The sequence below is a fragment of the Erithacus rubecula genome (genome assembly GCF_903797595.1).
Source record: "Erithacus rubecula genome assembly, chromosome: 1".
NCBI classification, from domain to species: domain Eukaryota; kingdom Metazoa; phylum Chordata; class Aves; order Passeriformes; family Muscicapidae; genus Erithacus; species Erithacus rubecula.
Genome location: NC_136658.1, coordinates 6,893,438 through 6,918,273, shown reverse-complemented (window position 1 = coordinate 6,918,273; position 24,836 = coordinate 6,893,438). Strand labels below are relative to the sequence as shown.

General features: G+C 35.0%; 1 long non-coding RNA gene across 4 annotated transcripts in view; it reads right to left on the bottom strand.

The window, feature by feature from the left end:
• Positions 1 to 443: 443 nt before the first annotated feature.
• The window catches only part of LOC306807208, a 70,803-nt gene continuing 46,410 nt past the window's right edge, over positions 444 to 24,836 (bottom strand). For 2 of the 4 annotated variants that reach the window (XR_013775660.1, XR_013775662.1), the window contains 3 exons: positions 10,582 to 10,709; positions 6,508 to 6,662; positions 444 to 1,763 (listed from right to left, as the gene is read on the bottom strand). This is a non-coding gene — a long non-coding RNA (uncharacterized lncRNA). Of the gene's footprint in view, positions 1,764 to 6,507; positions 6,663 to 10,227; positions 10,306 to 10,581; positions 10,710 to 24,836 lie in introns of those variants that run through there. The other 2 variants (XR_013775663.1, XR_013775661.1) reach the window with 2 other exon arrangements.

Genomic DNA, 24,836 nt, shown 5'->3' with positions numbered 1-24,836 from the left:
CGTGGACCTACACAGATGCATTTTAGATTAGAATTTGATTATTTTTATCTTGCATCTTGTCACACATCTCTCAGAGAAAAATGAAGGTGGTCTATTGAAATGAATCTGCCCTGGGAAATATACCATATAACCTTTTTTTTTTTTTTTTTTTTTTTTTTTTTTTTTTTTTTTTTTTTTTTTTCCCCAATAAAGACAAAGCCCTACAGGCACTCGGCTGATTCAAATCCCTTTCAACTTTCCCAAAAGCATAATGCTGTCCAGGTTACCCTGGAACTCAGCTATGGCTTTGTACCAGGACTCAGGATTTCCCTGCATGAAATTTCATCTTATAAACAATCTAATTTTTCATGTCTTTTCCCCCCCATATTTCAAATTTCATGCACAATGTAATGAAGATAGGAATTTATGGATAATTTAGCTTGTAATACAGAGAGACAGACAAAGATAAGGCAATAATTTGCTATTAATAACAAGTAATAGCCAACTTTTGTACTGATATTTTTGCCAGAACTCTACAAGGAGGCAAGTATTTCATCCTCCTCTGAGAAATTACTTAAATACAACAGAAGACAAGAAGTTTTGAGAAAAGAAAATGCATAAAAAATGAATGGATCATATTGTTGTAAGAGCAGGAAAAAAATAGAAAAAAGACAGTGACAAATTGTTTTGCAATTCTCCCACAAAATTAGGTCACTCTCTAGTGCCATAATATCTTACACTGTCTATGTAAAAAGAAACATAAAAAGATATTTTTAAATCTTTCTTTTTTTCCTACAGAAAAGCTTAAACATGTTCGTTTAGCCACTGGTGAAATAATGCATGTTTTCTCATATTTGTTAATCGAAGCATCAAATTACTAGCACAATTCATTTTTGATGAGTCACTGCACACTGTGTGAAATGGCAGACACGAAAATATTCCAAGAACTAAAATTACAATTTGCATTCTCAGGGCAAGTGTTCTGCAGCTCATTTGTATCGTGGGCACTGAATAGAAAACCCCACACCAAACTCCCCATAGCTCAGACAAACTATTCACATCTTTGAAGCACCTTCAGGCAGCCAAAAGTGTCTGGCACAAATTTGCAGTCTGTTTGCAGAAGGAGGATTTAAAACAAGCTCTGACTGAAATCCCATGGCTAAATAACCGAGTTCATTTGTTGCAAGCTCTCTGGAAAAGGTGCAGTGATTAAAAGCAAGGCTGTGCTGGTATGTCTGTGGCACAGAACTTCCAAGGTTCACAGTGGGCCACAGATTTGGTACTAGGCTCTATTTTCTCTCCAAGCTCTGGTTCAGGAATCAACTACTTCACATTCTTGCACTGCACCAGCTTTGGAATTTACCGTATTGGATTTTTTCTTGGTTATGATGGGTTTCTCTTTTAACCTTCTCTTCCTTTTTATGACAAGAATATTGTCTAGTGGGAACAGAGCCCTCAAGAAGATCATCTGTATCCTCCAACTCATTCTTCTTCACTGACCTCTCCCTGAAATCAGGAGTGAGATTTGTCCTTTCTCCTGTTTTTTCCCCACTTTTCATTCCTTCAGACTATTCTTCACAGTGAGTGAAAACAAAGCAGCAACATTCAGGAAGAACGAAACTTTTGTAAAGAAAAGTAGGTTGGAGTAGGATTTGCTCATTATTAAATTATCCAGAGGAGTCAAATACTCCTAATCACAAAAGGTCATCACAGCTGTAGGGCAACAAATCCCGCTTTGCACAGCCAGCCTAAACAGATTGAGGTTTCCTTTTCAGCCTTGTCATCTGCAAGAGAAAATTATTCCCTATATTTTGCTGGACAGACAGGAAGCAAACAGCACATGCCATTGCTGGCTGAACTGCAAAAGCAAAACTGGCAAATCCTGGAGGAGGAAATTTCTATTATAAAGCAGACACGGTGCTAATGCTACCTTGACTTCCTCAGCTTCTACCTGCTGCTCAACAGCCCCTGAGGCCCAAGTGACATCACTCTGGATTATAAAACAAGCCAAGAAGGAGAATTATAATTTTATCATAAAAAAGTGAAAATAGACTCCTACAGAAGACTCACCACCATTGGAGGTTTGGTGCCATGATAAAGAAGCAAAGAAAGTTAAACGCGTTAAAACTCAAAATGCTTCTTGCAAGTAGCAGCAATAACATGACAGCTAAACAAAGAAAGAAAAAATTGACAGAAAGTTCAGAGATGAAAAATCAAAAATTAAATATAACAGTGCCCCCTGACATCTTCTCCTTTTTAATTTGTCATAAAATTAATAATTCTTATTGAGAGAAATATTCTTAGTCTCTCCATAGGGATAAAACAAAATCTGAAACCTGAAATTGTTTTCTAGTTCCCTTTAAAGCACTGAAATAAATGCCACTAATTCTAAAGGGCACTTTGCAGACTTAATTATATATATATATATATATATATATATATATATATATATATATATGTATACAAACACATACATATATATAAAAATATATAAATATACACACACAGCCATTCACACATAAACAAGTGCATCAGCACACATCCCCATAAAGCAAAATAATTCATTATAGCAGTTCCCTTTTTAAGATTAGAAAGACTACTTTAAGAAATCTGGACAATTTAAGAAAAAAAAAAAAAAAAAAGAAATAGTATGTTATGTTTGTGTTTTGAATGTTTTTTTGGTTTTTTTTTGTCACAGAGTGATTTTGTTTTGAGGAAGAGCAAACACTTCTCCATAGTTTTAGAGTATGTTTGTACAAGCATCCTAAATTTCTAATGCTCTGCCTGGGCTGGTTTTAGATTAAAAATCCAAGCTGGCCTTGCAACTGCAACTTGCAATATATCACTGTGAAAGAGAAGCATAAAAAGCAGAGCCATGCAAGTTAAGATTGGCATGTTTAGACTTCCTCTTGTTCTCAAGGGTTCGAGGAACAGACCTGAAGCATTAATATTCTGTCTGTGAACGTGCAAAGCTCAGTTTTTTTTGCTGAATTCACAAAATTAACCCAGTTACTTTGCAAAAGAGTTTGATATAGCTTAAAGTCCTTGTAGCTGTGTGAGTTTTCACCAGTAGAGGAGGTGCTGCTCAGCTCACAGGAGCTCAAGCAGAACTGCTTTTTTTATGATTTGCAAATTAAAAAAAAAAAAAAAAAGAGAAGTGAAAGTTTCACAAAATGCAATATTCCAACTCTACAAATATAACACTTGGAACAGAAATATTGAAAATGGAATAAAATCAAACTGCAAAACACATGCTAAAGGGAAAAACTGTCTTCTCTCACTCTAAATCTCATCAAACCAGTTGCTGTAAATTTGTATCAAATATTACAAATTAAAAGGAATTTAGTAAGTGCAGAGTAATTTTAATGTTTCTCTCCCTTTCTAATTTTTTTCATGATATGTATAGGTAGCAAAGTGGTAAAGGAGTGGCTCTTGTGTCTGTATCTTTACCTAAGGGTTAATACATTTATACATTCTCTTTCTGCACCATGCCATAACAAAATTAAATAATTATTTTATAAATAGAGTGCTACTTTTAGACTGTTTTTGTCTTAACACCTTTACTCAATAAAACACAAAATTGTCTCTTGTCTACATGGTTAAATTGAGAAATTATGTACAGTACAAAAAAAAAAAATCCCCTCTGCCTTTAAAGTAATGCAAAAGCACAAGGGCCTCATTCTCACCCAGTTATTTCTGGCTTGCAAAATCTGGCGAAAAAAAATTGATCTGTCACATGAAAATTGGTTGCTGTAAGTGAACTGTGAGAGGTTTATTTAGTGTTCTTAAGTCTTTCCAATGTCTAAACCCTTCTGTGTGCTGGAACTTTATTTGGTAGCAGAGATATTTTGACCTTTTGGTGGTTTTTTGTTTGTTTGAAGATTTTTTTTCTTGTTTTTTATTTGGGTGATTTTGTTTGGGTCCTTCTGATTTTTTTTTTTTATTTGTACTTCAAGAAGGAGAGCCAGAGGGCTTACATATGTTTTCTGCATTTTAATTTTTAGAATAAACTGGCTGCTCTCCCCTGGAAGTCTGTCTCATTATTACTATCATCAAATAAAAATTTTATTATTTATAGAAATTGAAAGTATTAATAAGACAAAAGTTGGAATCTTGAAAGGTTACACAACTGTAGGGATGAAGAAGCAAGTTTACTGGAGAGTTTTCTGCCTTCATTCTTTTACTCAACTGAGAGTCAATTTTTTAACAGGAATAAAAAGGATTAAAAGGTGATGAGAGGTGAGAATGCAAAATTTTTTTGTGGCAGGAAAATGGAATTATATGTATAGTTTTTATGCCATTATGTTGTGATTAGTGTAGGTGGCTATAGATGTTATTCTGATTATCAAATTACTCACCTAGAAGTTCACATAGAAAATGACATTACTTATCTACCATTTACCACAGTTTTCTGTTCATTGTTTTTCTTATAAATTACATTACTTGGAGTTTTTTTAATTGATATTTGCTGTGGCTGTGGTAATGCCTTACCATATTAAAAAACAAAAAACAAAAAACCAAAAACTAACAAAACAACAAAAAACAAGCCCAGACTCACAAAGGCAAATAAGAAGGCTCCTGATGATTGTAATTAAACAAGTTCATTTCTTCCAGGATTTGCTCAGGCTGTCTTGGCAGTCCAGTATTACCAGTTTACCTGATTTTCATTTACTGTAAAAAAAGCCCCAATAATTTCAGTGGAGTAAAAGTAGTTGTTTGCATTGGGAAAAGTATTGCTGGACTCTGCCCCTAAGGAAGTAATCTCTCCAACACCAGCCCCATAATCTTCAGAAGCAGATAAGCCCCTCACATTACACTTACAAACAAATTCTAAAAAATAAATAATCATGCATATATAATAAAACAAAAAGAAAAAAGAAACCTTCATATCTCAACATAAAAATCCTTTCCATGCCAATGTGGATTTGCAGAATAGAATATTCAATGAATCAGTGGAAGGGACCAAAATTTAGTCTATGACTTCAGAAGAACCAAAAGAATGAATTCTCCTTTAAGCTCTAATAAATTTTGAAATACAAAAAGCATTAAGTATTGCCAGAATGAAGACACAAGTACTCACAGCTATATATTATTGGGGAAACTCCAGGAGCCACTCTGGCACTCATCCTCACCCCCAGAGGTGGGACAGAGTCCACACAGCTGCACTCACACAGCTGGATCAGATTTCCTTTCCAGCTGGACAACAAGTGTCCCACACCCTAAAATAATTTAATCTTGATGCAATAAATAAATAAATAAACATATAAATAAATAACAGTCTGAGTTGGTGCCTCCAAGGAGAACCAAGAATAAAGAAACATTTGTGCTTTTATATCTTCAGAGTCAAAGTGGAAAATGTGGAGCCATCAGCTCCTGCTGTGTCTCCCAGTGTCCCTCACCTGGCTGTGCCATAAATCCCTGTGTCCTTTGTTGTGCAAAGGGCCAGCACCAGCTCACAGCCTCCTGTCTCATCTGCAGCTCAAGGTACCACACAGGATGCGCTCCTGAGCTCTGAGTGCCTTCCTCAAACACACCCCCCAACCCCCAAACCAGCAAGAATGCCTCTACATAAAAGGCAAGAAGGTGCCTGGAAGAGAATTAAACTATCAAAACACTTGCCAGGACCCAGCCCTAACGTGCAAACATCTCATTCCCACCCCACAGGCTGCATTCCCAGAGGATTCCCAGGGATCTTGGCAGTGCCTTGATGGGGCCAGGCTGTGCCTGACATCCATGATCTCCCCAGCCCAGCCTGGCTGTCCTTGCTCATGGCTGGGGGAATGGTTTGGGCAGGAAGGGAGAGCACTGCACTGCCCCACAGCCCTGCAGACCTCACCAGGGCAGCCCCAGACAGGATGGACCCTGTAAAGTGGGTCTGGAGGAGAGTCTGGTGTCAGAGCCCTTGTCACAAAGTTGAACAAAAACCAAGTTGGAACTAAAAACTATAACTATACTTGTGCCTCCACAAGTTCTAGTCCAAAATAAATTCCTCCAAAAGACATAAAATCCCATCAGCCACAAACACACACAAACAACCCCAAAAGCAGAATCATACTGAACAGGACTGGCCATTCTCTGTGCTGAGAGCCAGCTGTGGTCAGGACCTCAGGTCACAGCACAATGTGGTTTAACCACATCCAGGCTGGAAGGAAGCTCTGGCAGAGTGAAGATGAATGTAAGAGCAGTGAATGGCATTAAACACGACAGAGAGGGATATCTGAAGAAATATGGATGTGATTGGATGTCTTAGCTAAGGACAGGTGAAAGTAATTCACCAAAATAAGTTTTGCCTCAGATTATGCCCTAGGTTGCCAGCAGATGACAGCAGGTCCTGGTGGCTGCCTCAAAAGCTTCTAATCATGAAATACAATAAGTGAAGTAGGGCAGCAGTGAGGGGAAAAAAAACAAAAACCAAACCAGGCAACATACTGAGGCACTTACCTTCCAAGGAATGACCTGAGAATAAAGAACAGAAAGAGTTAGATTCCAGTTTTTATTTTCAGTCAAGTGGGGTTTTTTTTTGTTTACCTTGAATAAACCCTTTCATGCTAGATTTGAGTGCTCAGGAGAGTGAAGTCAATCTTGGAAACTGAAGTCTTTTATGTGCACACCCTGGGATAAAAAACTACTGCTGGGTGGGTGAACTGAAGCTGTACTGGTCCATTTAGGAGAAGGTTAGGAATCTGAAATAAAATATTCTTTCATCATTCTGTATTTGTCCTCTATTACTTTTCCATAGCTGTTAGAACTTTAAAAAGATGAGAGTGAGTTTAGTATAATTTTTCCAGGATATGATTGCCAGCATAGCAGTTATTTTTAAATTTATCCTAAGGTCTGTGCCAACCTTGTTTCGGTGCTGACATATAATGATAGATATTCTGTGTCATTACTGGGATACTCTAGAGTGGTGAGGCTCCCTGTCACATCTCATTCTGGGCATGGAGGGGTCCATATGAAATGGATAAGGAGTGGAGTCATGCCAGCAAAATTCACTTTAACTATGGCATAAACAAAGTGCAAAATCACTGCTGTATGCAGTCTTTAGAGAATTCTTTCTGCTGTGGTAAAAGCATGATGGTATACAACAAATTATATTGATCTGTGGTTCAAGGCAGCTCAAAGCTGTTTCTTTTGTATAATACTTTTCAGCTGTGCTATGTGTGAGGATTAGGTAACAGGAATGAATTTTAAAAAAATTCCAACAACAAATCTTGAAGGTTTTCTGAGTACAGCAGATAGTTCTTTTAGAAGACAGGCTTGCTACAATAGCCACATTTGCAAGCTGTGAATAATGTTTACCATCAGTGTTTCAGAATGACTGGTGATCTGTTCATCTATGGGCAATTAATCAGCAGTATGCAAAGTAAAAATGCCCTTCTCAAGTTATATAATTTTCTCCTCTTTCTAGCTAATTTATTCTCTCTCTCCCCCTTTTTTTTTTTTTTTTTTTTTTTTTTTTTTATGATAATTCATTTCTAATCTAAAGGACCACAAAATACTGCTTTAGGTGAACAACTCAATTCACCTAGGCCCTGACTTAGAGCAGGCCATCCGTGACAACCCTAATAAATTGTGCATGAAATTGATTTAATCTATATTCGAGACATAATTTGTCCTCCAGAATGTTGTCTGTGCAGTTCACTCATGGTTTTATTTCATTTGCTGTTTTGTGGCTTGCATTGCTGTGTATTTACCAAAACAATTTCTGTTTTCCTGTAAAAACAACCCCCAACCAATTTCTCCTGAGAATGTTTTCCGATCATTTTACTGAGGGTAGCACAAATATCTGAACTAGCAAGTGTTTTGTAATTCTTTCCATACCAACTACTCTAGAACCTTAAGTTCTCCACTTAAAATTTTATTTCATCCATAGAGCACACCCAGAAAGGCACTTAGTTGGTATCAAATAAAATTCACTATTCCCAACAAGAATATCCATATTAACTGTAGCTGGTGGTAGTTCTGGACTTCTTTGCCACAGTATATTTGGTATAGAACTAAAATAATAAAAATAGCACGAGAGGAGAACATCTCAGGATATTATACTCTGCTAATCCTGACATTTAAAATATTTAAAATGCAAACACACACACACACATATATATAACATATATATATATATATATACACACTTGTATATATATATATGTATATATATATATATTTTTTTTTAAATCTAAGTAATTAACTTTTGCTACTATGGACAGAAAGCAATTCATATATTTGACTAAAGAGGCTGCAAAACAATACATAACAGAAATCAGAAAATAAATTAGATCAGAAGTCCTATAAAACTCAAGACAAATGTTAAAAAAATTCTTGTATTTTACTTGACACCACACAGACAACATGTTAATAAAGAAAAAGTAACTTCTATCATAGGAAATTATGAATAAAATGACAAGGTTTTGTCATACAGGAAACCAGACTAGCTGGTAACAACTCCAGACCATTCTTCCAAGTACTTATTTTTTTGTTAAGAGTAAAATGAAATTGCAATGGGATATATTTCCTTTTGAAGCAAAATTCTTAAAACACTGACTCTGATCCTTATATAACTTGACATTTCACATGACATCTATTTCAACATGTACATAAGAGATCCTCTTCTAAGGCCTCACAGCCCTTATTTGCAGGTAATTAGAGGAGAAAGCATATATTTAAGGAATATAGGAAACCTGGCACAACTGCTAACCTGCCTATTTAACACACCAGAGAACATAGATAGGTTAAAATAATTCCCAGTTCAGTTGTATTCCACATACTTTAGATCAGTTATCATAGAAACATCAATAGATATATAAAAGATTACTGGTTGGATGCTTTTGTAATCACAAACCTTGCTCAAATCTACTCTGAGATTTAGCCAAAGAAGATATATTAATGCAAAATATGTATCTCAAATGAAGACTCATATTTGATTCCTAAATTTTTAAATTTAATAAAGCCTTCTGTAAATGTACTATTTTATTGAGAATTATTTGCTTAAACAAATCTAATAACTTCATCATTTTCTCCTGTTTGCTAAATGAAGTTATAGTAATGAAGGAAAATATAATGAAAGCCTAAGCCTTTATTGTTACTGGGGCTTGGATTTCCTTTTTTTTTTTTTTTTTTTTTAATGCCTTTTAAATGTGTGTATTAAGCATGTGTATCTGCACACACATTCAAATATAAGTATATATATAAGCATAAAAAATAAAAATCCTGACCCTTTGTGTTAGACACTAGACCTTGTTTTCCCATGTTATCTGTTTCAGGTTCAGGAGGTAGGATACAGATATGATGTATCCCAAATGTTAATTTGGGTTTAAATAAAAATACGATTCTGACTTAGCAGTTAAGTTGCAATTTGATTCCAGTTCAGGTGCAGACCCCTCAATTATAGATATTTATTCTCTACATCCCACCAGCAGGTATGTCCAGCTGATGCCTTAAGTTTTTCTGTTCTGTTTGCGTGTGCAGCTTTTAGCTTTATATTAAGGATTATTAGGATCTTTTGACAGGGTGGTGAAGACAAAACTGTCCTATTCCAGCTGGGGACTCAAGGACAACCTCTTCAAACTTCAGGCCCTAAGCATAAACAATGTGAAAAGAGGAGGGTGGGCAAGCAAGCAAGAAGGACAAAACTTCATGATTTGAGGCTATTAATTGGACAGTTGACTAAATATGCAAATAGACTAAAACCTATAAAAATGTGAGATCTTGTGACCAAGACCTCTTTTGCTTCCATCTTGGAGCCACCTGGGCATGGCCACGATTGATATTGCCAGGCTGTGGCCTTTGAAGGCCCCTCAATAAATACCCATTTTATTCCTCCTAACTCTGTCTAGCTACTGTTCCAGCTCCTCTAAGCATCATAGCCACTTCCCAGGAAGCAGGGCTTTGGAAACTGTTGTGATTGCCCTGCAAGACAAATGCCATCATAATGAACGGCATCCATTCTATTTTCCCTGGAATTTGGGGTCAGCTGCCCTGACCAGATCCCCTCCCCAAAATCTGCCCACACAAAGCCCACCAGAGAGGTGGGATGGAGAGGAAGTGTGTCTCCAGCAGCACCCAACATTGCTGCCAAAGCAAAGCACAACTCCATGAGTGCTGCTATGGGAAAATTGACTCCATCTCAGCTAGAACCAACACAGGTTGAAATATATGGTTGGGTTCAGTGCTTTCAATTTGAAGCAAAAAGCTTCAGTGAGCTTTCATAAAGCTGCTAGCAGAGCTGAGTTCAAAATGGTGCTTACTTACTTGTGCTGGCACCTGTCTGCAGCTGAGGCTTGGAACACTATAAATCCCTGAAGATTGCACAAGCAGGAAAAAAACAAACCAACCTTAAGCAGGGGAAAATGAGGAGATAAAGTGACAGGCAGAGCAAGGGAGCTCTGAAGACACACTTTAAATATTATCTGATATATATTTGCAAACGATTCTCATGAGTTCATCCATGTGGCAAATGCTGATGTACTGCCTTTAAAGCTCCTCATGAATGCATTTTTTAATCTAAAGAAAAAGATCTCACCCCAGTAAAGCTCTTATTTAGAACACAAAAAAGCTTCTCTTTGTTCTAAAATAAAACTCTTAGCCTTCCCCAAGAAATATTACCTCAAGAACTATTCATTTCTAAGAGATGGTCCAGGAGCTGCTGTGGATCTTTCTGGCTGTTCCAAGGTTGTGACAGTGTTCAGATGTTGCAATGGTTCTGTATTGTATTCCAACAGCTGAATGTGCTACTTACCCTACACAAAAGGCAGAGCTGTTATTCAAGCTACAATATCATCTACTTCTGCTGACATAAATAAATAAACCTTACAGTATATGTCTATTTTCCCAGCTTTCCTTCAGACCACTTTTATTCCAAACACAAAGAGGCAGACTTCAAGCAGTGAAGGTGAGAATGTTGCTGCAGGTCACGAGAGGCACATGTATCTCTCAGACCCACTGTCATTACAGCACACACTCTTTTGGCTCCTTGTATTTGATGCTCTTTTTTTTTTTTGTTGTTGAAATATCTGCCTTCTGGTAAGCTACAGTTCTGGAAGGGTGTTTTCTGGTTTTTTTTTTTGTTTTTTTTAATTTCAATTTTCCTTCTGTCTTGACATTTATTTTTCAGCCCTTTCATACCTCAGTATGTTGCCCCTTTTTTTTCCTCTCTGAGTTTCCATGCCTGTATACTTGGAGAGCAGCTGGTTTTATTTTTTGCTTTGTTCTTTTTATTTTAGTGTGAGTGCATCTAACTTCCCACACACTTTCAATTTTTATTGATTGTGCTTTTTGCTACCCATATTTCCACCACCCCAAAGCATTCCCACCCCTTACTCATCATCAAAACAGGACTGTAGCTTTCAGACCAAATTAGTGAACACACCAAGCAATACAGGTGTGAGAAACTTATGCTGTATTATATCAGATCCCTTGAAAATAAGAAAGTTTAAGGGAAATTCAGGGTTAGGGAAAAGATTCAGGATAACACAACATGGTCCTTGATAGTTTCCTTATCAGTAGCTATGACAGACATATTTTAAAACATTTTTAAAGCCTGCTAAGTAATCAAGACTGAATTGTTTTGCAAGCTGGGATAATTCCACTTCTGGGAGTGCTGAAACAACCAATATTTCAATCTTCCTCTTCCATAAAACAATCTGTTGCAGACTTTCCCCATCAACATCTTCCTAGGATGGTATCTCTAAAAAGACATATTGAAAGCTTTTCCCTGAATTTTCTGTTGAGCAGGTGGGCTGTGGGATGGTTTTTGTTTTGTAGATATATTTTGGATTGTTTGCAAAAGCTGTTTGTTACCATGCCATCTGATGGACAATTTCTCAATGTGCCATCATGACTACAGCATCTGGTCTCACCACAATGTTTCTTTTAATGTGAATAGGCCTAGGAGAAATTCATCACTGCTATGTATTATTCATGTTGATAGAAAGGGTTGAGAAGCATCTCAAAAGGTAAAATGGTGATATTGTCTGCAAAAGGAACCTTTTACATCTTGCTACTCATGTTTATCACTGCTTCCTGATATATCTTTTTCCCTATAGAAATCAACATGCGTCAATCTTCCATACCTCAGATTAAAACAATGAATAGAAATTATGTCTGCTCCCTACATCACCATATTCTGACAAAGATTCTTCAGGACTTGATCTCCTTCATCTGGTGTAGCAGAATAGCTTAAGTGTGCTAAACTTACCTTTAAATGCTCATCTTTATGGCACACAAGTATTAGTGTATTACCAGTGATTGCTAAAATTGTAATGCAGGTTGACCATCTGGGATATTGGAGCCAGGCAAGAACACATGAAAATTCAGCATTTCTTAATTTCTTACTCCTAGCAATTTTAAATTTTTTTTTTCAGTTTCACTACCTAATATTTTAATATCTGAGAGGCTTCTAACATTTCACCTGGGGGAGAGAGGAATAATTTAAAGAATCACTTAGGTTAGAAGGGATCTTTTGACATAGTCCAAAAATCCTTTGCTCAAGCAGGGTCAGCTAGATTGGGGTGTCCAGGATAACATGCAGCTGAATTTTGAATACCCTCAAGGATGGAGACTCCAGTACAACTCTAGGCAACTGTTTGACCAACCACCCAGCTGCAGTTTTCTGTGCTCAGATGGAATTTCATGTGCTTATTCTGTCACTGGGAGCCAATGGCAAGAGACTCTCTCTCTCATATTAGTTCACTCCTGTCAGATATTTACCCACATTACTAAGATCATTTTGAGTATTCTCCAGGTTAAAGAATCTCAGCTCTCTGTTTCTCCTTAGAATTCCAATAGACTGTTGGCCATTCTAAAAATATTATATCTGGAATTTATTAACAGCCCAAACAATTTTTTCCCTCTACTAACAACAAAAATTTACAGATATAAACCAATGAGTTTAAAGCTTTCAAATCCAAATCTTACAGCTGCATATATAACCAAAAAATATATTCACAGTTATTATTTCTTTCTGTGTTATGCATGTTTCCTTTCCGTCTATCTCTTTATATATATATGTAAAGCATATATTTATATATACAAACACATACAAATGCATATATATATATATATGCACACACACATACATATATATATATATGTGTGTGTATTTATATATCTGCAAAAATAGATATATATACATATATGTATAATCTTCTAATCCCCATAGTTAAAGAAACAATTTTGGAAATTCATGACTCAAGGTCAGTCTTGCAGCCCTAAACCAGAGGCAAAACTAAAGTAAAGGCAAACTGCTTATTGATATTTTTAATTCTGCTGTTCTGACACTTCTGTGCCTTTTGAATGTTTGAGCTTGACAATACTGGAAACATTTCATCCTTTTTCTGTCATCACAGGATCCAGTACACTTTCCAATTTGGAACTTGAACTAGGGAAAACGTTAATTAACAATGGTGCCCTCAGTTGTTAGCTTGCTCTCAGCATATTGTGACATGCTGCAGTTCACATGGCCTTGTTTAAGCAGATTTACAGATTGTATCATCTTGCTTTAACTAAACCAACTCTCACAAAATGGACACATCTCTCACCATGATAATAATGCTAATGTGGTAATGAGTGAACAACAAGAATATGGCAGAGGTGACATTTCTCCTATTCTTAGTAGCTGACAAGATTTTGCTCAGTCATTCTATAAGGCAGCAATGACAATCTAATTAGATGCAATCCACAAAGTCTGAAGTCATGTCATACTTAATCATGTACATCTATAAACTTAAATAATAATAAATGTTCAAAAGCCCCTTCTGGGGTTTAAAAAGGCAAAAATCCTTCATGGTGGAAATGGCTGGAATATGCAAAAAACAATACAGGAACAAACTGAAAAACATTTGGGGTTTTTTTTTGTTTGTTTTTTGTTTTTGTTTTTTTTTTTCAGAATATACTGGTGAAATACGTTGCCAAATATTGCTGAATTTTTAAATAGGCTTGCTATAAAAGGCAGAAAGTGCACATGTTTCTAACACATCTCAGTTGATGGTATTTACCAGATTCTGTTTCTGTAAGGAAGTGCATTAAAAGCCTCTGTTTTGTGAGCCACTAAAGGAAAGATGAACTGGAGAAAATATATTCTCAATGGTAAGTGACTTCAACAAAAGTAACCACTGCAAGTGAGACCACTGATGGAATGGCTGCTTTTACTAGAATAAAAAAGACTCCCAGAGTAAGGTTATAGAGAGAGCACCACTCATGGAATCCATTCACTGCCTCACTTATAGAGAAACTGCTGCAGCAAACAAATAGTAGCCAGAAGTGCACAAAATTCTACAGCATGCCAGCAGTGTGGTGAATTTTATAGAGATTTAAATAGTACAATCCTTACAATATTTGTATTGAGGTGGGAAATGACCATGAAAATCTTTTGTACCACACAGTGATTTGCTGGTCAACTCACATCAAAGTGCTTGAAAGAGTTGTCAAAATTAAATTATTCCTTTTTTTCTTCTAAAAAGAACAATTGTTCCATATTTGCTGGGCTTTTCTGTGTTGACAAGTGGTTGTCAGCAGGTTGCTACATAGCAGCTATTTAAAAAAAATATATAAACAGACTTAATGTGTCCCTTCAAGGTAAAGGTGACGTCTTAACAATGAGTGAAAATATAAAACTGTTTTTCCAAATAATCTAATACTATAGAGAGAGCATTTTGACAAATCAAGTTTGGAAATAAATTTTGTTGTTAAGGAATTTTACTGCTGAAAAGAATGTGTCACTTATAAAAATTCTCATACCTGCATGCACAAAAAATCTGGAAACAATTTTCTGACATGTTTAAAATTTCTCAAAGAGAAAAGTGCCAATGGGTTTTGAAGCCATTTGTTAAAAATATAGAAATGTAGTAACTTTCAATTAAATTGAAAGAAAAACTGAATCACATTGGAGTTGATGAAAATTTACTAGCTGAAATTCTATAAAAATCTTGATTAATTCGTGAATGGGATTAAAAATGAGTATCATTATTTAGTAATAAAATGATCTATCCATGTGTTCTTGAGCTTTTTTCAGCTATGACAGTCATTAAAAAGTATCAAAATTTAGAAACAGAGCTTCAAATTGCTCCAGCAAGATGTTCAACCAGAATTAAAAAAAAAAAACATATTAAACCATATTGTTTACAATACTGATTATGAAATGTTTTTTTTTTCAATTAAAGTTTTTTTTTTAAACTGTTAATTGAATTATTAATGTCATTAATTTTTACCTTGTCTCTTTAAAACTTCTATTTTTGTGTTGTGCTAATAATATACACAATTATTGCAATTAGATACAGGTAAAATGTTTAAATAACTAAGAATGCATATATGCATATATAACTCAGGGTGTGTGATTCAAAATATTTTACTGATAGGGGTACATGATAAAAAATTTTAGGAGATCACTGCTACAGTCCTATAGTAGTACCCCTCACCCCCATATTATTTTACTCTTAACTTAGACTTTACTATATATAGTAGCTGTATTTCCAATTATTTTCTTCCTGACATATTCTTGGAGACTGAGCATTGCCAAAATCTTTACTCATAAGAATCAGAAAGGGAATTAGTATATTTAATATTTAAATTAATTGTGTGATGGCTTTGCATCTTCCTGACCTTAATTTTTCAGCCACCTTCCCTGCCAAAAAAATCCCAAACCAAACCTCAAAAACTACCATCTTCCTTTTCCCAACAAGTCCCTTGAAAATTTTTTTTTTTTTTTTCTTTTTTTTTTTTTTTTTTTTTTTTTTTTAAAAGTGTGAAACCTTTAATACAAGATAGCTTGACTGGCTACTTGTGTTTATGTCATGTCATCCAGCTGAAAAGCTACTTTTGGATTTTTGTTGGAGATTTTTGTTTGTTTTAAATTGGCTGGCATCTCAAGAGATGATTCTTCTAAAACAATGCATTAAACTGGAGAGTACAATGAATATAATAAACCAAAACAGAGAGGAAAGCTGTACAATCTTTTTAGATGAGTAAAAATGGTGATGAAATCATCTTGCAAAAAAACAAGTGGTGTTGCACAGAATGTTAAGAGATAATAAGAACCTGGGCTATAAAAGAAGAACTTGTTAAAGGAGTATTCCAAACTCCAAACCTCTGTAATATATTTTGTAAATAGACTAAGAACTATTAAGAAATTCTTTGTTGCAAAGCATTTTCAGCTTGTATATTCAAAAGATTTCTGCTATTACACACTGATAAGTTGCATTATATCAGAGCACTTCAGGGAAGAAAATATATGAGATCCATTTAACATACAAGAGATTATAAAATTAAAAAAAAAAAGGACATCTAATCACTCTATTTTCTTTTCCTCAGGGTTCTCAGTTATAAAATAAATAATTGATTTTATCACTTAGGTAAATTAGTGTAAACTAACTATGATCCTCCAACCTTTTCTTTTTTATCCTGCTGTACTCTTCATATAAGAAATTCAACTGATTCCACTTTTTTTCACTGAGCTGTGGAACTTGGCCTGTAGAGCATGAGTAAATTCAGGAGAGAGTATTCAGTGAAATGTCAAGTTAATCAATTTTTTATCTTGCTTATAATACGTGGTTTTAACCAGACATGCAATGGTATTTTACCACAAAGTTGGGAAAACCACTAAGTAATAACACCTGGGTTTTTTGTTCCTTTTGTAAGGGAAAGAAAAAACAAAAACAACCAACAAAAAAACAAACAAACAAACAAAAAAAAACAGGAAAAAAAAAAAGCCCCAGTCAATCAACTTTTTTTCATGTTTGGGAACCCACTTTGTCATTTTCAGGGTATAAAATGCTAAAGGATCAATATAAACCAGGTTAGATGTTCTGGCATTGAGTTGAGGATGTAAATCCTGCTGGGCAATACCAAGAACAGAAAATACTGCAATGAGGGAACAAGCTGGAGCACAGCCCCAAACTCTGGTTACACCTGGCCCTTGGGGATTCAATCTGTCTCCTGTGAAGAAATATCACCACTCCTCAGAGAGAATCCTTAATAGGAATCTGAAAACCTTGCAGCTGGAAAGACCAAGTCAGGTATCTAATGGCCCAGAAATTTTCTTACAGAATTGTCTCACGGAGAACACAAATGGTTGCTCTCTATAAATATTTTGAGGAGGAGAATTTTGAGGAGAAAAACCCCTTCATTCCTTAAAAATCCAAAACCCAACAACAAACTATCCTGCATTGCAAATACAAAATAATAGATTTTTATGTTATTTAACATTTAAAAACTATATTGTCAGCTGCACATATATGCTGTAAAAAATACACAACAATACTTCCTGACGCAACAGGAGGCTTCACTAAAGAACTCAAATATTTTGAACTGAATGTGTTTTTGGTATTTAAAATGCCATTTTTTCCTCCTTCCCTAACACTCTGAGATCAAAATCACATCATTCATGAAAAGCAAAAAATTCTTGAAAGCAGCTTGAATATTACCAAAAACTGAGTCAGATTTGACTTGCTTTACTGTCGTCATTTATTCCAATATTGTCCAAAAACAATTTGGACATTCACTTTAGAAATAAATGTAGAAATGAGACCTTGAAAGACATACTCAAGTTAAAAAAGACAAAGGATTTTACTCATTTTTACTGAATGAAAAAAAAAAGGGGGGGGAATAAAAAATAAAATGTTGATTTTTGTCAAAAGTAGAATTTATATCAGAACACACAACCAGGAAAGAGGCCTGAGATTTATTCAGTAGCCCCCTCATTTCAAGTTCAACCAAAACCATATTTTTCTTGAGTATCTAAATTACTTTACTGGTCTTGTGAAACTCTCCACCCAAAATTCTGGGTAAAATGAAACAATTTCTCCCCCTACCTTCCAGATGAGAAGAGGTTTATGGATCCTGGCCCTTTTTTATCCTGTGTCCGATCTCTGAATGCACTGACACATAATTTCATATAATGTCTTTGATTTACATTCACAGAATTGTTATACCACTATTTTTTAATCAAGAGCATATTTTTGAAAATGTGTGGGTTTTTTTCTACATAATATCCTCCTTACCAGGACAATAAAGCAGTAAAAATCCAGTGAGTAAAGGATTACTTTAGTTTTTATGGTTTATTATCTGACACAACTTGAAAACTATTTCCTGTCAGAACAAAAAGAAGCCATAGTACCATTTGCACATTCCTATCAGAATGTATCAGAGTTAGCTTTTAAAAAATTCTTCTCCCATTTTCCATATATCTTGTGTTTTCTATTTCATGGTGTACCTAACTATATTATCTATATGCAGCACACACAAAATCTGTATTTTTGTCAGATGCTAAAGTTAAAGCTACAGTTCAAACAAGTTGAATTTTTTCTCTCTTAGGAAAGAAACCAGTAAATCAGAGACTGTTTCCCTGTTGTTAATAGCTCTGGGCATTCCAGTAGATTGCTATCACACAAGAAACCTGACTTTTTTAAGGCTATAAATTTCTTTATGTTGGTTTGTTTTTTTCTTCCTTGATAACAGTTTTAAATTTGACAAAATAATCTGCATTTTGGAAGAGGATATGCAGAAAGTGACTGACAGAAGGGAGAAAGGGACAATTTTCAGGGCTATTTTCCCTTATTACATATATATTTTGAGTCAAATTATCAGACTACACTTCTTCCTTTTGCTTTATGCAGGCTACAAAAAAGCCCTTCAAACAACAAGTAAACTATGCATTGTATACTAATTAGCTCTTCAAACCTTGCATCTAATGAAGAAACATTTAACAAACTTCAGTTAATGCAAAGCTGTTATAGACCACCATAGTGTGCAAAAGAACCTCTCCATGAATCTAAAAACACAATAAAATTTGTTGTCTTTTAGGATGTTATGACAGAAGTATTATGAAACAAACATTTTATTCCATTTATGTATGAATTTATGAATTTATGGTATTCCATTCCATTTAATTACAAATTAATTTGGAGTGCTCTTAAAAAAAAAAAAAAAAAAAAAAAAAAGAAAACAAAACAAAAAAAAACCCCTTGGTAGTTGCTTGGTTTTGTAAATGCCCAAGGAACCAAAGGATGTTTAGAATCTTAAAACTGAAGAGAAAGCTGTAAGAAATGTCCAACTTAGTGTCAAGGATGATTTGTGTGTCACTCAGATCCCAGATGTGATGAACAGATTCAGTTAAGTCTCTGGCATTCAGAAATGTAGTGATAAAAGATTTCATAACTTTTGAAAACAAAATTAAAATCTGAGATCTTTAAAAGTACATTTGCATATATCATTCTTTACCCTTTTAAAATTCTATATAATATTTTCAAGAGTAATCACTGGAGAGACATTTCCTTCCTTTCCAACTCCTAGTCAAGAAATGCTTTGTCTTATTTTGGGTTTTGTTTTTGTTTCTTCTTGTTTGTTGGTGTTAGTTTTTTTTTTTTTTTAAGTTTTTGTTTGTTTGGTTGGTTTGTTTGTTTGGGGTTTTTTTTTTATTGTTGTTGGTTTTTTGCAACCTTTTTCTTCTTGGTTTGTTTAGTTGGTTGCTCGTTGCCTTATTTTCATTTTTGGGAAGACTGAAATAGAATAATTTATATAATTACTTAAAAAAAAAAAATCAGCCAAAACCAATCAACTTTTTCCAGCTGTCCTGACAGGACTCTGAATTCAGAAATGGGGAAAAAATAGGTCTTTCAGATTTAGAAGGGTGTATCAGTTCAGCTAGCTAGTGCAACCATGCTCTTAATTCACATCCAGCCACTCTGCTAAAAGTTGAATGTGAAAGGTATTGTTCATTAAATCCTCCCAACACTGCTGTGAAGTGAATGAAACAGCAATTAAGGGAAAGTATAATTTCAAAGAAGTTTTGGTATTTCATATTGCAGACGTGACAGTTCACCATCAACTGCAAGAAACGGAGGAACAAAACCAGAAATCTCAACCTTACTCAGAATTTAGCCTTATTCCATAATCCAAACTAAGTTTGGAAAACTTCTAGAAAAAAAAAAACTAAAAATAATAATTAGAAAAAAAAAGGAATAAAAATCCACCAAATCCCTTTACACCAACAAGAAGAGTTCTTAAAGGTAATTTTATGCACGCTGTCCTTTCCTGTGCAGGAAAGACCTTCAATGGCAAAAAAAAGCTACCTAACTGTGAACCAGCAGGAATGAAGATATCACTCCATTTACTTAGTACTATGTGGAAAGCAGTAAAAAGGGAAATTTCAAAAGGACTTTAAGGTTACTGACTGAAAGAAATAGGAACCAACACTGATCAGAGCATGATGAGTGCAAGGAGGGGAATTGACTGGAGATGGTTGATGACAATGACCCAAAACTAAGATGAAGAGACAACCCTGCCTGGACACTACTGCCCCAAAAAAAAAGAAAACTGCAGGAAATGATCAGCAACAGGAAAAAAAAGGGATAACGATTGGATTAAATAATTGAAAATAATGTTTTGTTCAAACCAGGGGATCAGTGACAGAAAAACAGCATGAAAAAGAATTTCCTATTCATTAGAAAGATCCTCAGAAGGTTCCAGAAGAATAACTGTCTGTGTGTTCAGCTTATATGCAGAAAGAATTGCAGTATCCTGGGAGGAAACACTGGAGTCTTGTCCTAATGGCTGGGCCCTAGGATAAAGTACATGCTGTACATGATTTGAACTGTGATAAACCCAGTGTCATCCTTATCAGTGACTTGAGCCCTTCTCAGGTAGCTTCCAGGTGGGTGCACCATGCAACTGTGAGCAGGAATTCTCAGGTTTGGCTGCAGGTAACAATTATGCCATGTGTGAGATGCATGTATTTTGGGCATTACTGTTTTTTTCTTGAATGGCATTAAAAAAAAACCCAAAAAAACTATAGATATTTTCATTATTTTTTTATTAATTTTCTTGAAATAGTTGAATTAAGCAAGATTTCACCTTACACTGGCATGTTAACCAAGGCAATAGTGAGATTAATCTGAAAATCTTTGTGTGTGTTTTGGTAGGGGCACATTGTGGTGCTACCAAAGATGACATAAGATTCCAAATATTTTCTCACAGGAAAAGTGAAAGTACATATCAGTCCTATGAAGCTTTGCACCAGAATACAGAAGTAGATAAAACTATTGAAAATGGAGGAGAACCAGACTATAGTTAAGAGAAAGCAATGATAGAATTTGAAATAATAAAACAAAGAGGAACTATGAATTTCTCTATGGCACTGAATCACCATTATATGTTATTTTGATGAATATTTCTTATGAGAAGGGGCAAAAATATCGTTAAATTAATACTGGATTTCAATAGTGTAGCATAGTTAATTTCAAGTTGTGTGAGTTTACACTAGGTGAGACATACACTGCTTAATATACATTTTTCCTAGACCTAATTAACACTTAGAAAATTAATAAATCATCTTTGCTGGTTAATATAAGGATGCACCATTCTTCTGATTTACTTCTAGAGTAATCAAGATCTAAATATACACAAGCTTTATGGTGTTTTCCTAATGTTTAAAAACTAGGGGTGCACTTCCTTTTATCCCTTGAGCAGTACAGCACAGACAGGGAGCCACTAATTGCAACTTCATCTGGCATGTACACAAAGTTACTGATCTGTTCTTTGAAGGTTACTTATGCAATTGGACAATTCCAAATTAGCCTTAGACCAGAAACAGGAAGCTCATCTTAAGGCTCATTTAGCTGATGATGTTTCATCAATAGCAATTAAAAAAAAAAAAAAATCTTGCAAATTGATTTTCTCTATTTTTATTTGCTGTGTATTTGGTATCAAGCTCACTGAAGTGAGATTCCCACAGTTTTCCAGTTAGCAGATGAGACAGGAGGAAGGAAAACACTTCTAATTCTCAGTAAAGCAATTGTTTACTTTTCATGCAGTCCCACTGAAATCACAGAAGCTATTCAAGAAATAAATTCCCCCCATTATTTTACACCTTGACTAAACAGTGTCTCTCATTCTTCTTTTCTGATGTTAGTTATTGTGAACCATTCAATTTCCTTCAATGCAGAAATATTCTGAATGTACCTACTCAGGTTAAGATCCAGAATTATATGTTGGTATTGGATATTTCTAGGGGCTAAACTCTAGCTAAAAGCAGTAGCATTCATCTTGCTTGCCTGCAAAGCAACAGGAGAGCAAAAAGAAATGTGCAAGCACTCTACCTATAATAGAACATGATTGCAGTGCAATTATGTACAAGGGATTGTAAATATTACTGGGTATTATGTTAGTGATGCTTCAAAACCCATGCAGATTCATGAAGAGATATTTTTTTTCCCTTCTCTTTCATTTATTTACCTGTGGGTTACTTATATTCCTCTCAATAGCAATCACACCACTAATAATAATTCCAGCAGAAAAGTCAACATGCACATTGTATTTTTGCCAATATCATAGCAATTGAGCAGAAATAATGGAGAAACAGAAAGCTGCACTAAAATAGGCTTATGTAAATGTAAAAATTTGAAGCATTATAATGTATGCAGTTTATATTACAAAGAATATGCAGTTTTAGATGATATGCTTGAAAACTATTGTGAATTTGGCTAGCTCTGCAGTCCTGGCTCTTTATTTTTGTCTGAAAAGTGAAGCTATGCTTATAGCAAAGAAACAGAAGCCCCAGTGATCTGTTCTGCTTTTCTTATTTTTAAGGAATTAGGTCAGTCTCAAAGTCAGGTCACTAGAATATGAAATACAACCCAAGTCCCAGGCTGAGACAGTAGAAGCAGAAGTTATCAAAGGTGAAAAGAGAGACCTCACAATACAAATTATATTAATCCAGAGCCTTAGATGTGTCCCCGATACAATTTTTAAAAAATTTCTTATACTCCAAACAGACTATAATACATGGAACACTTGGCATTTCTTTTTTGTCTGTTTCCAGGTGGGACAAAGCTGAGAGATTTTTTATTTTTTCTTTTAAATAAAGAATTGAAAAAATAAGAGTCAGAAATTTTTCTAGGTGATGTCTGGTTCTGGAAACCAACTTTGATATATTTTAGGTCAAATTTGAATGAGTGCTGAATGCCTTGCTGACATGTCCAGTTTGTGAGTCTTATGAAAAATCTCTCAATAGCCAGGAAATTACTGGCTTGGCTAGTGTTTAGTTAATCAACTTCATGTAGTGTTGAGCTCTCAAAAAGGTGTACTATCTGTTGGAAACCTCCAGGAATTATTGTTTAGTGCAAGTGGCAAATGCTACCTCAGGGAAAAAAAAAAAAAGTTGTGATATCTAGATAGCAACAATGATATCATGCAATCTATTAAGCCCCAATATAATTTTATGTCTTAAATCAAATTTGCAACCCATTGGAGCCCTGCTGTGAACTATGAATATTAAAATAAACCAATTCAGAAATGATAAATGGAAGCTGTGTTTGACACAATAAAGGGAGATGAGCATGGGAACAAGATTCTGTTGAATCTCATGTTTAGCTGTAGCTGAGCTCTAAGATTATTTGAGGAACAAAATATCACTGCCAGCATGTCCCAGTGGCAGAACAAGGCCACATGTACAATCTTACTGCCCGTCAGTAGGAAGAAGAAGGAAACAGAAGGGGGATAAAAGCTCAGGGCAAACTTCAGGTAGCAGAAGAACAATACATATTGTAATGAAATATTTGATAGCGTAATGTAGCACCTAAACCACAGGAATATTATTCACCCAACACACAATGAGCTGATGTATATGTGCTGCAATGCTGAATTAGGACAAAGAGAAAAAAGACAAGATATGGAGTAGATAAAGACAAAAGCTGGAACTAACATCTTTCACACAGATAGAAACAGCAGAGCTTTAAGTAATCTTTAGATAAAACCAGAAGACTGCAGCATCAATTATTCAGTAATTTAAAACACGAGTCACATCAACCCCAGGCTGATGTTTTATACATGCACACTTGCACAAAAAGGAAGTGTACTTGTGTCTCATTCTTTCCATTTATATGAACTATTTTACTATCTCATATCTGGTATACATTCTTGATAGTGTATTCAGAAACACTGTTTCATGGGCAACAGTGATTAATCTTTTTTCACCAAATATACAGCAAAGATAGGCTCATTAATTTAGAATATTTAGTATTCACTGCTGTCGTGGAAAATTACAGACTACTTCTTTGGAGTTCATGGGAAAACCAGTATGCTTTTGAGGAATGGACTTCACTTGAGGCAAGATCTTTTCATGTAGATATTTGTGGATAAATAGGGCTGAAACAGCTCTAATTAGGCCTATCCCTCCCTTACAATAACTCATGAATAAAAATGAACAATTTTTTTTTTGGTCTCCATGGCAACTTTTCCTTATGAGACGTCTCAAAGACTTTTTGTAGTAAGAATTTGTTACTCAAATATGTACAGAATGGAAATCCTCAACTTTCACACTCTAAAAACAGATCAATTTCTCAATGTCAAGCTCCATGATTCTTGTAGACAAGTTTGAACAAGAAAAACAAAACAAATATTTTTAACATTAAACAAACAAAACTCATACTGTACTTTACATGTCAAAAATAAAGAACAGCTAAAAGGTTCATCACAGAAGGGAATATTAATTGGAGATAATGGCTAAATCTTCTCAATGCCTGGAGAGGGACTTGTAGACTAGAGTGCTTTCTTAAAGAAATCACCTGCTCAAGCAGCCATCTAGTTTTTAACCCTCCTACTGAATGAGTTTAAGGTCTTAACCCTAATTCTGTGACAAGTGCTTTTGCTGATGACAATTCTTAAGAGCAGAATGCATTCTGTTCTACTCACAAATGTTTTATAGCTTTCCGGTTTTTTTCCCAGACATTTTAAAAGAATAGGCTTGAACAATTGACAAAGGATAGGTGAGGGACACAGGAAACAATGTTTATGCAGAATTCAGTTTTTCAGAACTTTGGTGTGCAAAATATCAGCCTTTCTCTTTGGCTCCCTTTAGCACCAGATTATTC